Below are 12,093 nucleotides of genomic sequence, written 5' to 3'. Positions count from 1 at the left end.
AGGTCGGGCCATGTTGTAAGCATCACTCATGTCCGGTGCCGTAGGGACTGATTGTATGAGGTCGGGCCATGTTGTAAGCAATCACTCATGTCCGGTGCCGTAGAGACTGATTGTATGAGGTCGGGCCATGTTGTAAGCAATCACTCATGTCCGGTGCCGTAGAGACTGATTGTATGAGGTCGGGCCATGTTGTAAGCAATCACTCATGTCCGGTGCCGTAGAGACTGATTGTATGAGGTCGGAACATGTTGTAAGCAATCACTCATGTCCGGTGCCGTAGAGACTGATTTGTATGAGGTCGGGCCATGTTTAAGCAATCACTCATGTCCGGTGCCGTAGAGACTGATTGTATGAGGTCGGGCCATGTTGTAAGCATCACTCACGTCTGGTGCGTAGAGACTGATTGTATGAGGTCGGCCATGTTGTAAGCAATCACTCATGTCCGGTGCCGTAGAGACTGATTGTATGAGGTCGGGCCATGTTGTAAGCAATCACTCATGTCCGGTGCCGTAGAGACTGATTGTATGAGGTCGGGCCATGTTGTAAGCATCACTCACGTCCGGTGCCGTAGAGACTGATTGTATGAGATCGAGGTATGTTGTTAGCACAAGGCAAGGGTGTTAGATTTTCTTGTAGGTTCGTTGATAACTAGTGCACGATTTCTATCATTTCTGCATTTAGGTCCTTTACATATTGACGATGTTTTTCCCCTCTAATTTATGTCTCTGCAGAGAATGATATGATGGTTATTTCGTATCGATTTGTAAATTGTTGCAAGGGATTTGTGAAGTTGTTTAAAAATGTTTCTGTTCCACTTGAAGGCTGAAGGTGAAAGCTGCCCATTATCCCGTGACCTGTTTTAGATAAACTTCGACAATACAAATTCGCAATTTGTATCTGCTTTTATTGCAACAGACACAATGTCTTTCTTCACAGTAATAGGTACATCTCCCTGGCCAAGTGACCGATCTTCACTGTATGGTGGTGAATCAAGAGATTGTATTGCTATTGATATTTTCATCTAAATGTGTTTGGGTTGCTGTTATAATTTCTGGTTTCTGAGTGTCAGTAATTTGTTCGTGTTTTGGTCCCTTGACAAAACTTATCAGACTATGACAGTGTTTTTGTTCATAATCCTAATAGTATTTGTTTTTATTTTCAGTCCTTGTTTCTTTGCGTTGACTGAAGGTGCGGTGGTAGGTGATGATGATGTAGTGGAGGGTTGATTTGCTTTAGTTGATCTGAAATTTGAATAGGGACAATAATATAGTCGTTTTCATCGTCATAGTGATAGTGCTGTTGTTGTTCTCTTGTGTTTTTTCTTGCAGGTGCTGGTGTCGATGTCATTGTCATAATAATGAATCTTTATTGTCCTCAAAAAAGTGGCAATTTGTCATTTGGTTACACATTTATAACAATACAATATTGACATAGACACACCCACACAGATGCACACTAGTAACATCGTAGTCATCAAAAAAAAAAATTAAAAAAAATTCGCCATTGCTAAATATTATTGAGGATGGTTTATTTATCATCTTACTTGTTATGTCTTTATTGCACTGGTTATTTTTTATCGGAGTGGTTGGCAACTGTTCATTTCATGGTTTGTTAACACTCGTGTTAACTAATGTTGGGTTATTGTGATCTTTGGTTTTGACAGTGACAACCTGTACTTTTCTCAGTGTTTCTGTCGGGTGTATTTACCAGATAGACCGGCTGATAGAATTACAATGTAGATATAGCCTATATGTGCGAAGTTGGTTGCCTGCATCTTGTCTCTTAGGTAGTGTATGTGGTGAGATGGACATGATCTGTCGTCTTTTCCCCCGCACAAACCAACTCATTAATCCGCGCATAGCTTCTTAATCGTTCAGTGAGCTTCAGCCTCGCCCCCATCATATTTCTTAAGACAACTTTCCCGTCAGCGCTCAAAGTGACCATGCATTCTATTTCAATCTGTGTCTCGCCAATTTGGCACGGCATCAATAAATACCGTCGCCAAGGCATTCCATGAAGGAATATAGATAATCCATCGAACCATACGTCTGATGTCAACTGGAACCACCCTTGTTGTCCAATGTGAGCAGATTGGGGACTACTAATCTTGCCCAAGGAAAATAACACAAAGTGTCTGAAACGGGGCTCGAACCCGGGACCTTCCGAGTCACAGTACAATGCCTCGACCATTCGGCCACTTTGCCCCTCCCCCCCAAGCATTATGTCGGGGTTAACTAGGGGTATTGAAGAGGAATCATGAATATATGACACTTGAGCAAATTTTATAGTTTTTATTAATCAAGATATAAAATAGTATGTAAGAAACAGTGACATCCAAAGCAAGAAAGAAAAATACAAGATATCGTTGGGTTGATTTAACATTGTTGATAGACATGGTGGACATTATTTTGCGTTGGTTTGAAAGCATTTTCATTATAACAAATGATCCCATGACAATTTGGTTTATCGGACCTGCAAATCAGTGGACGTTGTCCTCAACCCTGATTTGCCCTCTCCGTTGTTAACCCTCTCCCGACCAACTGTAGGAAAATTGTCACATTCGTCTCTATTTCTCTATTTCAGATTCATTTCATAAACCACACTATTTGAAGAAAAAGCTTTGTTATATATTATACAAGAACTTAATACTGTTGTGTAAAGCATGTTTTATTCAACAACATTTTAGTATAAGATTTAGGAAAAGTGTGGGGCGGGCACTTGTATCAATAATGGTGAGAAAAATAGGGTATAGAGAAGTGCCAGGTGAAAACAGAGAATAAAAAGTCACGGGGTCAGGGCCAAACTCAGGACCCAATTGACACGACACCCTCCGCCTGGCCGGGAGTGAGAGGACAGAGAGCTGTCGCACAACCGACTGAGCTATCCAGTCACCCCTGTCAGACGGAGGGTGTCGTGTCAATTAGATCCTGAGTTTGGCACTGACTCCGTGACTTTTTATTCTCTGTTATTATCTGGCACTTCTCCATACCCTATTTTTCTCATCATTATGTTCTAATATTATGTAGACTACTTATCACTTTTGAATTTGAGTTTAAAAATATCATTTTGTGTGTTGTATCGGTATGACATTTCAATAATAGTGTTGAAAATGATTGGCAAGGAAAGCGATGGTATCTTTCGCTCCACCTTCAAGTGACAAGAAATGCTTCAATTTCCGAATAAGTATAGAGTTGTGCTGTTTGAAAGGTAGAAAACGGTAGGGGCTCCCTGCGGCCGGTAATTGTGAAAATACTAACGAAGAATGAAAATGGAGAGACTTCGTATGGAAACAAAACAGACAATGGACGTTTCGGGTTTGTACCCGAAACGTCCATTGTCTGTTTTGTTCCCATACGAAGTCTCTCCATAATCACTCTTTCGTTGGTATTGTGGTTTGAAAGGGAGTGTTTACTATGTCTATTTTTGGATAGATTTGGGTCCATTCTTTTTTTTTTAGTGCAAATATTAGCCTAAGTTTTCAATAATCACTCTCAATTTATAATGAATAAATTTTGACACCCGTGTACATAAAATTATTTGCAAATAAGTACACGTAGCGTGATGAGTATGGGAAGTGCGGCTATGTGGTCTTGTGGTATGACACTCGCTTTCGGATCGGAAGGTCCAGGATTCGAGCCTGACTCGGCGCAGTGTTGATTCCTTGAAAAAGGCTCTTAACTCGCATTCTCTATCAGGTGTAAAATGAGTAGTTGACCGTTAACAGCGTTGTCTCTGTCGGATAAGAAATTGTGATATCGCCTAACAGGCGTCATGTCTCGTTCTATATGTTACGTGTTGCTGTTGGTCAGGGACCCTTCATAAAGGGTCGCTTTGAGCACGTTTAGTGGATACTTACCTATATAAAAGCTCACGTTTTTGGGTTAAAAAAAAAGAAGTAGTAGAATATATCCATATGATATGTGTATCCAGCTTTGATGTCTAATGGCATGAAAAAAGTGAACATTTATATAACGTATTTCCACTAATTTACCATGCTCAGTGCGCTAAACAGGGTTTCATTAATTTCTCCAACAGGCCGTGGGGGACTTTATTTCTATTTCCTACAGTACCAGTCGCCTATTATGCTTCCTTTTGACCTAACACTCTTACAATAATCTTCACTGCTTATACCCACCGTCAGAGTGTAGTAATGTATGTCAAGTGTCTTACCCAAGGACACAGAACTGTAACGATCACTGTCACGTTTCCGGCCAGTGACCACGCTTAACATTGCTTGACTTTTGAGACACCGTACTCCGAGCCACCAGTAAAATATGTGACTTGCGACCTGAGGATGGCTCAAAGTTAGGTCCTGGATATAAGGCTTTTTACTTATATTTTCTCACCAAACTCAGGTGTAAATTAAGTACCGATCGAGTTAAAGTATTGTCAATAAGGAATTCCAATATCACTTCGTAGGCTTCATGTATCGTCTAAGAAGCTTAGTGTTAGTGTTGTCATTCGCTCTGAGCACATTAAAGTAAATATTCTGTTATGTAATTTAAAAAACTCCAAAGCTTTTATACAGTGCAACATCCACTGAGGGTATCTAAAGTGCAAAACAGGCTTTACAAGCTCACATATTTGAATTCTGATCTTAGAAATATTAATCCATTGATATATTAAAATGCTTTGATCGTATTAGATATTTGGCAAATTTGATTTTTAGTAACGCTAAGGTTCCAAAACCACTGGACCATTAGTCACTAAATTTTGCATGATGTTTCCCATTAACACATGATACTGGTTTGGATGTATTATGGATTGGTTACACATCGCGATGATTTTCTTTAAGAATCAGATTTGTTTCGTCAAATCCCACCGAAAACAGACGCCATAATTTTTAACACATGGGCTAACCTTCCGGTTAGCGAGTACGTCAATGAGATGGGAGTACTTGCATTGAATCGATACTAGTTAGTGGTTCCTCTCATTATTTTGAATACAATCAAGTTCTTAAAATTTATACTAACCTTTTATCGTTCTTTACATCGGGAAAGAACTCTACGATATGTGAGCGGAACGTATAAGATAGTAAATACAGAAAATATCTCTCCATGTCCCTATAAATAGCTCCGTGGAGCTCTCTTACGAAGTCGAAAAATGTATTATCTAAAAGACAATAAAATTGAGTTCAAATTTTATTCAACATTTGAATCATAAATTTGAGCTGATCGGTTTATCACCACGTTCATTTAACGGGAACCGTTCATTGATTGGACAGCTAGGCTTGTATCATACATATTTTAATTTAAGCCTAAAATAACAGACTAGAATAGCTGGATATCTTGCTAAATTCTTGTTTTTGTTTATAAAAATACACCAAAATAAATCTGGGCAGAGAACAAACTAGAGGAATATGGTCGCTATATGGAAATAATCATTTTATGCACGAAACGAAAACCTTTAAAACAGGAATTAACTGCGGTACTCAGGAAAAATACGTTCTTTAAAATTTGTCCAGAAAACTCGTCCTTCAAATATCGATCGATTATTATTACACTCCTATAATAAACCTCGCGAGGTCCTCGGTTTTATAGTTTTTACCAAGATGAGGGCGATCGATATTTGAAAGACAATTTTTCTGGCCAAATTTTTAAATACGTGTTTCCTGAGTAACGTACCCCAGTTAACTTCCTTTTTCCAAAGGTTTTCGTTTTATTAGAGTACGGCAGTTTGTCGAGTCGTGTCGCTAAACGGTATCTAACATGTTGTTATATAATACATATTATACCGAATCTAAAACGAAATGCATGTCGACTTGACATCTTTAAACTAAGAAAAATATTACAACGAATTACACGCCCCCACCCCTCCCCTTCTCCTCCTCCCCCATTCCCAGCACAACGCCTGCCATCTCACCCACTTCACTACCCATTTAATTGCGTGTTTGAAACGAAAAGAAATAACCTGCTCATAATTTATTTGTGACCCGTCGTCTCTAAAACAGTTTTATGTTGGGCTGAATCGGACTCCAGGAAACGAACTTTAGAACTAAAGAGATGTAGGAATACGAACTTGAATTAACCGAAAGAGACATAGCCTAATATCATTTATGGCTAGAAATTCAATTGCCAGGATTTCGTTCATCCCGACATAATACCGTGTTGAGGCGGTGGGTCTCATAATAATGATAATAATAATAATAATAATGATAATAATAATAATAATAATAATAATAATAATAATAATAATTATAATAATAATAATAATAATAATAAATGATAATAATAATAATAATAATAATGATGATGATGATGATGATGATGATGATGATGATGATGATGATGATGATGATGATGATGATAATAATAATAATAATAATAATCTTTTTTGTCCAAAAAAGATGGCAATTTGCCATTCGGTTTACAATGTTTAAAATTTAAAATACAATACATAGATATATAGATAGATAGACAAAAATATATGAAATACATTATTTGACCGGGCAAGCAAGCTGATATCATCGAGTCGAAATGTTCAGATAATTAAGATAAGAATTGAGACCCGTCGCCTTAAAGTTGTATTGTGTCGCGTTGACCTAGACACTGATCATTCAACTGAGTCGAGTTTATTCGTTGAAGAGAAATATTAAAGAGAAATATATATATATCGATCGATTTAGACGACCCTCATCTTGTCAAAAACTCTCAAACCCGGGACCTCGCGAGGTCTTCCTTAGTCCCAGGTTTGAGAGTTTTTGCCAAGATGAGAGTTGTTTAAATCGACCGATATTCGAAGTACGAGTTTTCTGGCCAAATTTTAAATAGGTGTCTTCCCCGAGTACGGCATTTCACTGGCTAAAATAATTTATCAACATCTGGCTAACCTTAACTTTATACCAGAGTGACACGGCGGGTAACATTTAAATTAAAAAAATTCTATTACTATAATTTCCGTGAGAAATGTTTTCAGGGATTCTCGCTAATGCAAGCCAGTGTTTTGAGCATTGCAAAAAAATGTTGCATGCTCCGTTTAGCTCTAACAAACGCGATCCTGTTTTGAATATTAAAAAAATTTTTTTTTTCTTTTTTCTTATTTTTTAAAAACCTTTTTTTTTTAAAAAAATCTTTTTTCTTTTTTTTCTTTTTTTTCTTTTCTTTTCTTTCTTTTTAAATTTATTTTTTACATCCGGGTTTGAAATAGGGTAAGGACTTGATGAGCTGTTTGTTTTTTACGCTTGATGAGTAGATACACACGTGTTTTTGGTCCTTAGAATTAGGGGAGGGCATCCGGGTCACCAAAAGGTCATCGATGCTTTAGGTTTTGAGAAGTCAGGTCATCGACGATTGAGAACTTCCCGACCTCCACTTAGTTCTCGATGCTTTTCTCGTCTCGAGAATCTTGGTCGTCGATGCTTCTCGTATTGAGTCCCGAGTCCCGAGTCTCGAGACTATACTGCGCGAGCGACACACGCGTTACTAACAATGTGTACTATCTGCATTGTTCACCCCTCTCTCGTCGGCGATGATTCCAGCGAAGCTCGAGACTTTTTTGCGTCTCGATGCTTTTTTGAGTCTCGAGACTCAAAAAAGTCTCGAGCATCGCTCTAGTCATCGGTGCTTTCATTCAATACCTAGTCATTGGTATTGGGTATTGACGTTATATCATATTTTAAACAGCTAACAAAACACAAACGTCGTAAATAGATCAAAATGGTTATAGGTATCAATGTTTTATTATTATACAAAGTGAATTTATTTAATGTATTTTAAGTTTTAATACAAAAAAGCCATCCAAAGCTCAGTTGAAGTGCTACTTCTCGGGAATTCCCGACTTTTCCTTGGTCATCGAGTTCGGGAAGTTTTGAGTGTTGGTGGCCGATGACTTGAGGTATCATCGAGACTTCCGCTCGACACTACTTAGAATATTATTAATAGACACATGTTTTCGCCTTAAGTGTTCGGTGGTCGAGAAGCTAGAACACGGTCATGAAGGCGAAGCGGACCTTCGAGCAAAATGTAATTGTAGATAATAATATGCAATGGGATCATATTATTATGCACAATCGGCATATTGAGACGTTTCAAAGAAGAAAAAAAAGGAGTGAATTCCTAGAAGACAACAGAGAACAAAAAACAAACAAAAAAAACTTCGCGGCGATAGGGGCTCGAACCCAGGACCTTACTATTACGACAACTCCGTCTGGTCGGGGAGAGGGTAGCGCTACTGTCAGAGCTATCCACCACTCCGAAAACAGTGATATCAAACTCTGTGTCCATCTTGAACCGCTGTCTCGACTTGTTGTGGTCATGCGTTTGCGGAATTTCCAACTCGTTCTCAACGCACGTTTCCAATGTCGCGTAGAGGTTTTGGGAACTGGCTCGAAATTGGATTCACTAGTATGATGTCACGTCCGCCCAGCAACGAGCAGCTTGGTTCTAAACAAAGACAATCGGTACTTTTTATTCTTCATGCTGACTATAACTTTTTCAAATGTCATGTGATCAGAATGTATAAAAGTCAAAACATGATCAGATGTATAATGTTTTTCTCCTCTGGATACACTTTTATGCTCGTCGGAGAAGTATTTCATAAGGCCGTCCGCCATTGTTCCGAGAGTTTAGAACCAGTTACTAAGTTACTATGCGTCATTACGAGGGAAATGACATCACGACTGTTGAATCATATTCCAAACATAAGAGTTCAAGAATACCATACAGAATTTGTACCATGACACCTTGCCACATGTACTTATTTGCAGGTCTGATAATCCAAATTATTATGGGCTGATTGTTGTAATGGAAATACTCTCAAACACAAACCAAAATATTGTCTATAGCAACAATGTTAAAACGAGCCCATACTTACGTTCGGTGATCAGACCTGCTAATATATGCACGCCGCATAATCTGGTGATGTTGATGTCAGAATGTAAATACAAGAATAGTTAGTGACGTGGAATTATCATTGCGTTTTCACGTGTGTGCGGTTTTTTTGTGGTCTTGGGATAAGACACTCGTTTTAGACCTGCAAGTCCTGGTTCGAGCCCTATTTACCGTGGACAGCATAATGTCCTTGGAAAAATGGTCTTTACTCACAAATGAGTATCTGGCCTGTAACACAACTGTCTCTGTCGAAATAAAATGTATTAGCGCTTTCGAGAGTCATATATGTCTGTCATTTTTCCTAGCTGTTAAGTGTTGCTGTTGAAGTGATACAGTTTGTAAAGCGTATATTATTATGAGCACATTTAGTATTAATTGCTTTCTAGTCTTGTGATAATAGTAAGTACGTTCCGCTAGTTCAAATAATTGATAATAACAAGAAATGAAGTGAATAGGAAAGACAATTGAGAATAAACATTTCGCGGCGGCGATGGGCGCTGGAACCCGCGCCCTTACTAGTACGATAGCTTATATGGTAGAGTCACGCTCTCCCGGCTAGGCGAAGTTGTCGTACCAGTAAGGTAGCGGGTTCGAGCTCCCATCACCGCCGCGAAATTTTGATTCTCTATTGTCTTTTGGCCCTTTACTATTCACTTTATTATCAACATAAGTGCCTGCTCCACTCACTTTTCTTAATTCAAATATTTGATCTGTTTCGTCAGTCTTGTATTATGCCTGAATGAGGCAAAAAACTCTCAAATCATGGTCTATGGAAGACCTCGCGAGGTTCCGTCATCATCATCATCATCATCATCATCATCATCATCATCATCATCATCATCATCATCATCATCATCATCATCATCTTCAGCATCATCATCATCATCATCATCATCATCATCATCATCATCATCATCATCATCATCATCATCAACAGCAGCAGCAGCAGCATAAGCACTATCTTAATCATTTACATTACCATTATTATCATTTCAGATTGAGTGAGATGCCTAACACAAGAGACTGCACACTGACGTAAATGAAGAATTGGAATGCTGGTGGGGAAAAAACAAAAAAACAAAAACAAAGCCAAACAGATTGATTTTACAAGTAACGTTCTTGATTGAAACTTTTCAGTTATAATTATAATTAGTAAAACACAATATTTGAATTCCAAGATCCCAGGTTTGAGAGTTTTTACTAAGATGAGGGTCGTTTAAATCGATTGATATTTGAAGGATGAGTTTTCTGGTCAAATTAGTCTAATACGTGTCTTACTAGAATCCTGAGTCACCTGGTTGATCCAAGTGTCATCACCTAAATCATGCTTTAAGTAAATTTATCGAGCAATAAATATTAAAAGGACTGGACAAGGTATTTTCCAATCCAATATATATATATATATATATATATATATATATATATATATATATATATATATATATATATATATATATATATATATATATATTGTTTGTTTTTGTTTTTTGTTTGTTTTTTTTAACTTGAACATTTATATAGCGCACTATCCACGGCCGATAAGCGTGCTCAAAGCGCTTTAGGGTAGTGCGGGGCGGTCCTTGGCAAGCTTAAGGACCACGGTCCTATGGTCCTTGGGAAATGAAGACCGCAAGGACCGGTCCTAGGACCGGTCCTTTTCGACATTGAACATTCCTGAGAGATTGTTGGAAATTCGAACCGGTTTGACCTTTGAGACCGTGGGATCGTTCATTCTTGAACCGTTAAAGACCGCTACACGATGAAAACCGTGGTCTACAGGAGTAAAACACACGGAGTAGTCACACTCATTTCAAATTGTAACCTAATTAGAGAAGAGGGGTGATGCCTTCTTTATTTGCTCACCGTACTTCATTGTTACTTCGATAATTTAATAAAATTTGAAATTTATCCCCATTAACGGAGATAATGGCATCGCCCAAGGCGTTGATCGAGTTGTTCGTGGCGTTGATACACACACGCAACTCCTACCCCCCCCCCTCCCCCCCCCCCCCACACACACATTAGAGGGCAGCGAGCATTGAAGAGTAAGAGAGAGACGTGAAGTTATAATAAGAGGGGGTGGATGAGGTGATAAGAGGGGTCGATGGTGACTTTTCGCCAGATCTAACAAACTCAGCTACCCATTCATTGCTGAGTAGACAGGGATTCAGAAAAAAATCGACTGCACCCGGGATCGATCTCTGGTCCTTTGCGTATAAAGAGAGTGCTCTATCAGCTGAGCTATCGGGGTTCCCAAATATTCTATTGGACTTTTTTAAAATTCAGACGTTATAACTGGGTTTTTTGGAAGGAAGAAACTAATGAAACTCATATTATTTGATTAGTAAAAACACCAAACGAAATTTTAATATTATTGTATTATTTTAAATGACAACACTGCGATAGAAAGGAGTGGTGACAAGAGATGGACAAAAGAAAACAAAAAATCGGATTTGCTACTTGCTAGGTTCGACACACACACATACACACACACACACAAACACACACATCTTTTGTAGTCACATACATTTCAAACAATAACCCATTAGAGAAGAGGGGTCATGCCTTCACCATAGATCATTGTCATTGCGATCATTCTTCTTCTTCTAGGTTCCATGCCTGGTCCAGGCTTCGGATACTGCATGAATTATCTCTCTCCATTCCTCCCTGTCTCTTGCGTTTTCAAACAGCTCTTGGATTGTTAGGTTGGTGAAGCCCTTCAGTTGGTCTATGAGTGTTTTTCTTTGTCTCCCCCGGGCGCGTTTACCAGGTATTTTTCCACAACTTGCCAGGTATTCATTCTTATCTTTCCTTACTATGTGTCCGAAAAAGGATAGTTGTCGATCCACTATTAAGGGCATTAGTTTCCTTTGTTGGTATGTTTGTTTTAGCACTTCTTCGTTCGTTTTGTGTGCAGTATACGATATTCTCTGCATCCTTCTCAAGCACCACATTTCAAAAGCTTCAATGTTCTTTTGTGTTTCTGCATTTGTAGTCCAGCTTTCGCATCCGTATAACAAGATTGGCCACACGTAGCACTTCAAGACTCGGAATCTAATCCCGAACGACATCTGTTTGTTTTTCAAAATGTTTCCCAGGTCCATGAAGGCCTGTTTGGCTTGAGTTATTATTGCGATCATTATGGTGTAGTAAATTTTGAAATTTACCCCGTATAATGGAATCGTCCAAGGCGTGCGCCTCCTGTTCCCCCTATCTCACACACGAAAGGGCGGTTTGCGGAGTGGAGGTTGGTGGTCGTCTGCCT

At 38.7% G+C, this 12,093-nt stretch overlaps 1 protein-coding gene across 5 annotated transcripts in view; it reads left to right on the top strand.

The window, feature by feature from the left end:
- Positions 1 to 12,093, top strand: part of LOC144972560 (uncharacterized) — an 83,600-nt gene that overhangs the window by 46,527 nt on the left and 24,980 nt on the right. For all 5 annotated transcript variants that reach the window (XM_078913907.1, XM_078913911.1, XM_078913901.1 and 2 more), the window contains one exon: positions 9,825 to 9,938. The gene's annotated coding sequence lies outside the window, so the exon portion shown is untranslated. The remainder of the gene's footprint in view (positions 1 to 9,824; positions 9,939 to 12,093) is intronic.

The sequence above is a fragment of the Berghia stephanieae genome, chromosome 5, assembly GCF_034508935.2.
Source record: "Berghia stephanieae isolate SIO BIC M18660-M18661 chromosome 5, UCSD_Bste_1.3, whole genome shotgun sequence".
NCBI classification, from domain to species: domain Eukaryota; kingdom Metazoa; phylum Mollusca; class Gastropoda; order Nudibranchia; family Aeolidiidae; genus Berghia; species Berghia stephanieae.
This window is presented reverse-complemented; position numbering and strand designations above follow the sequence as displayed.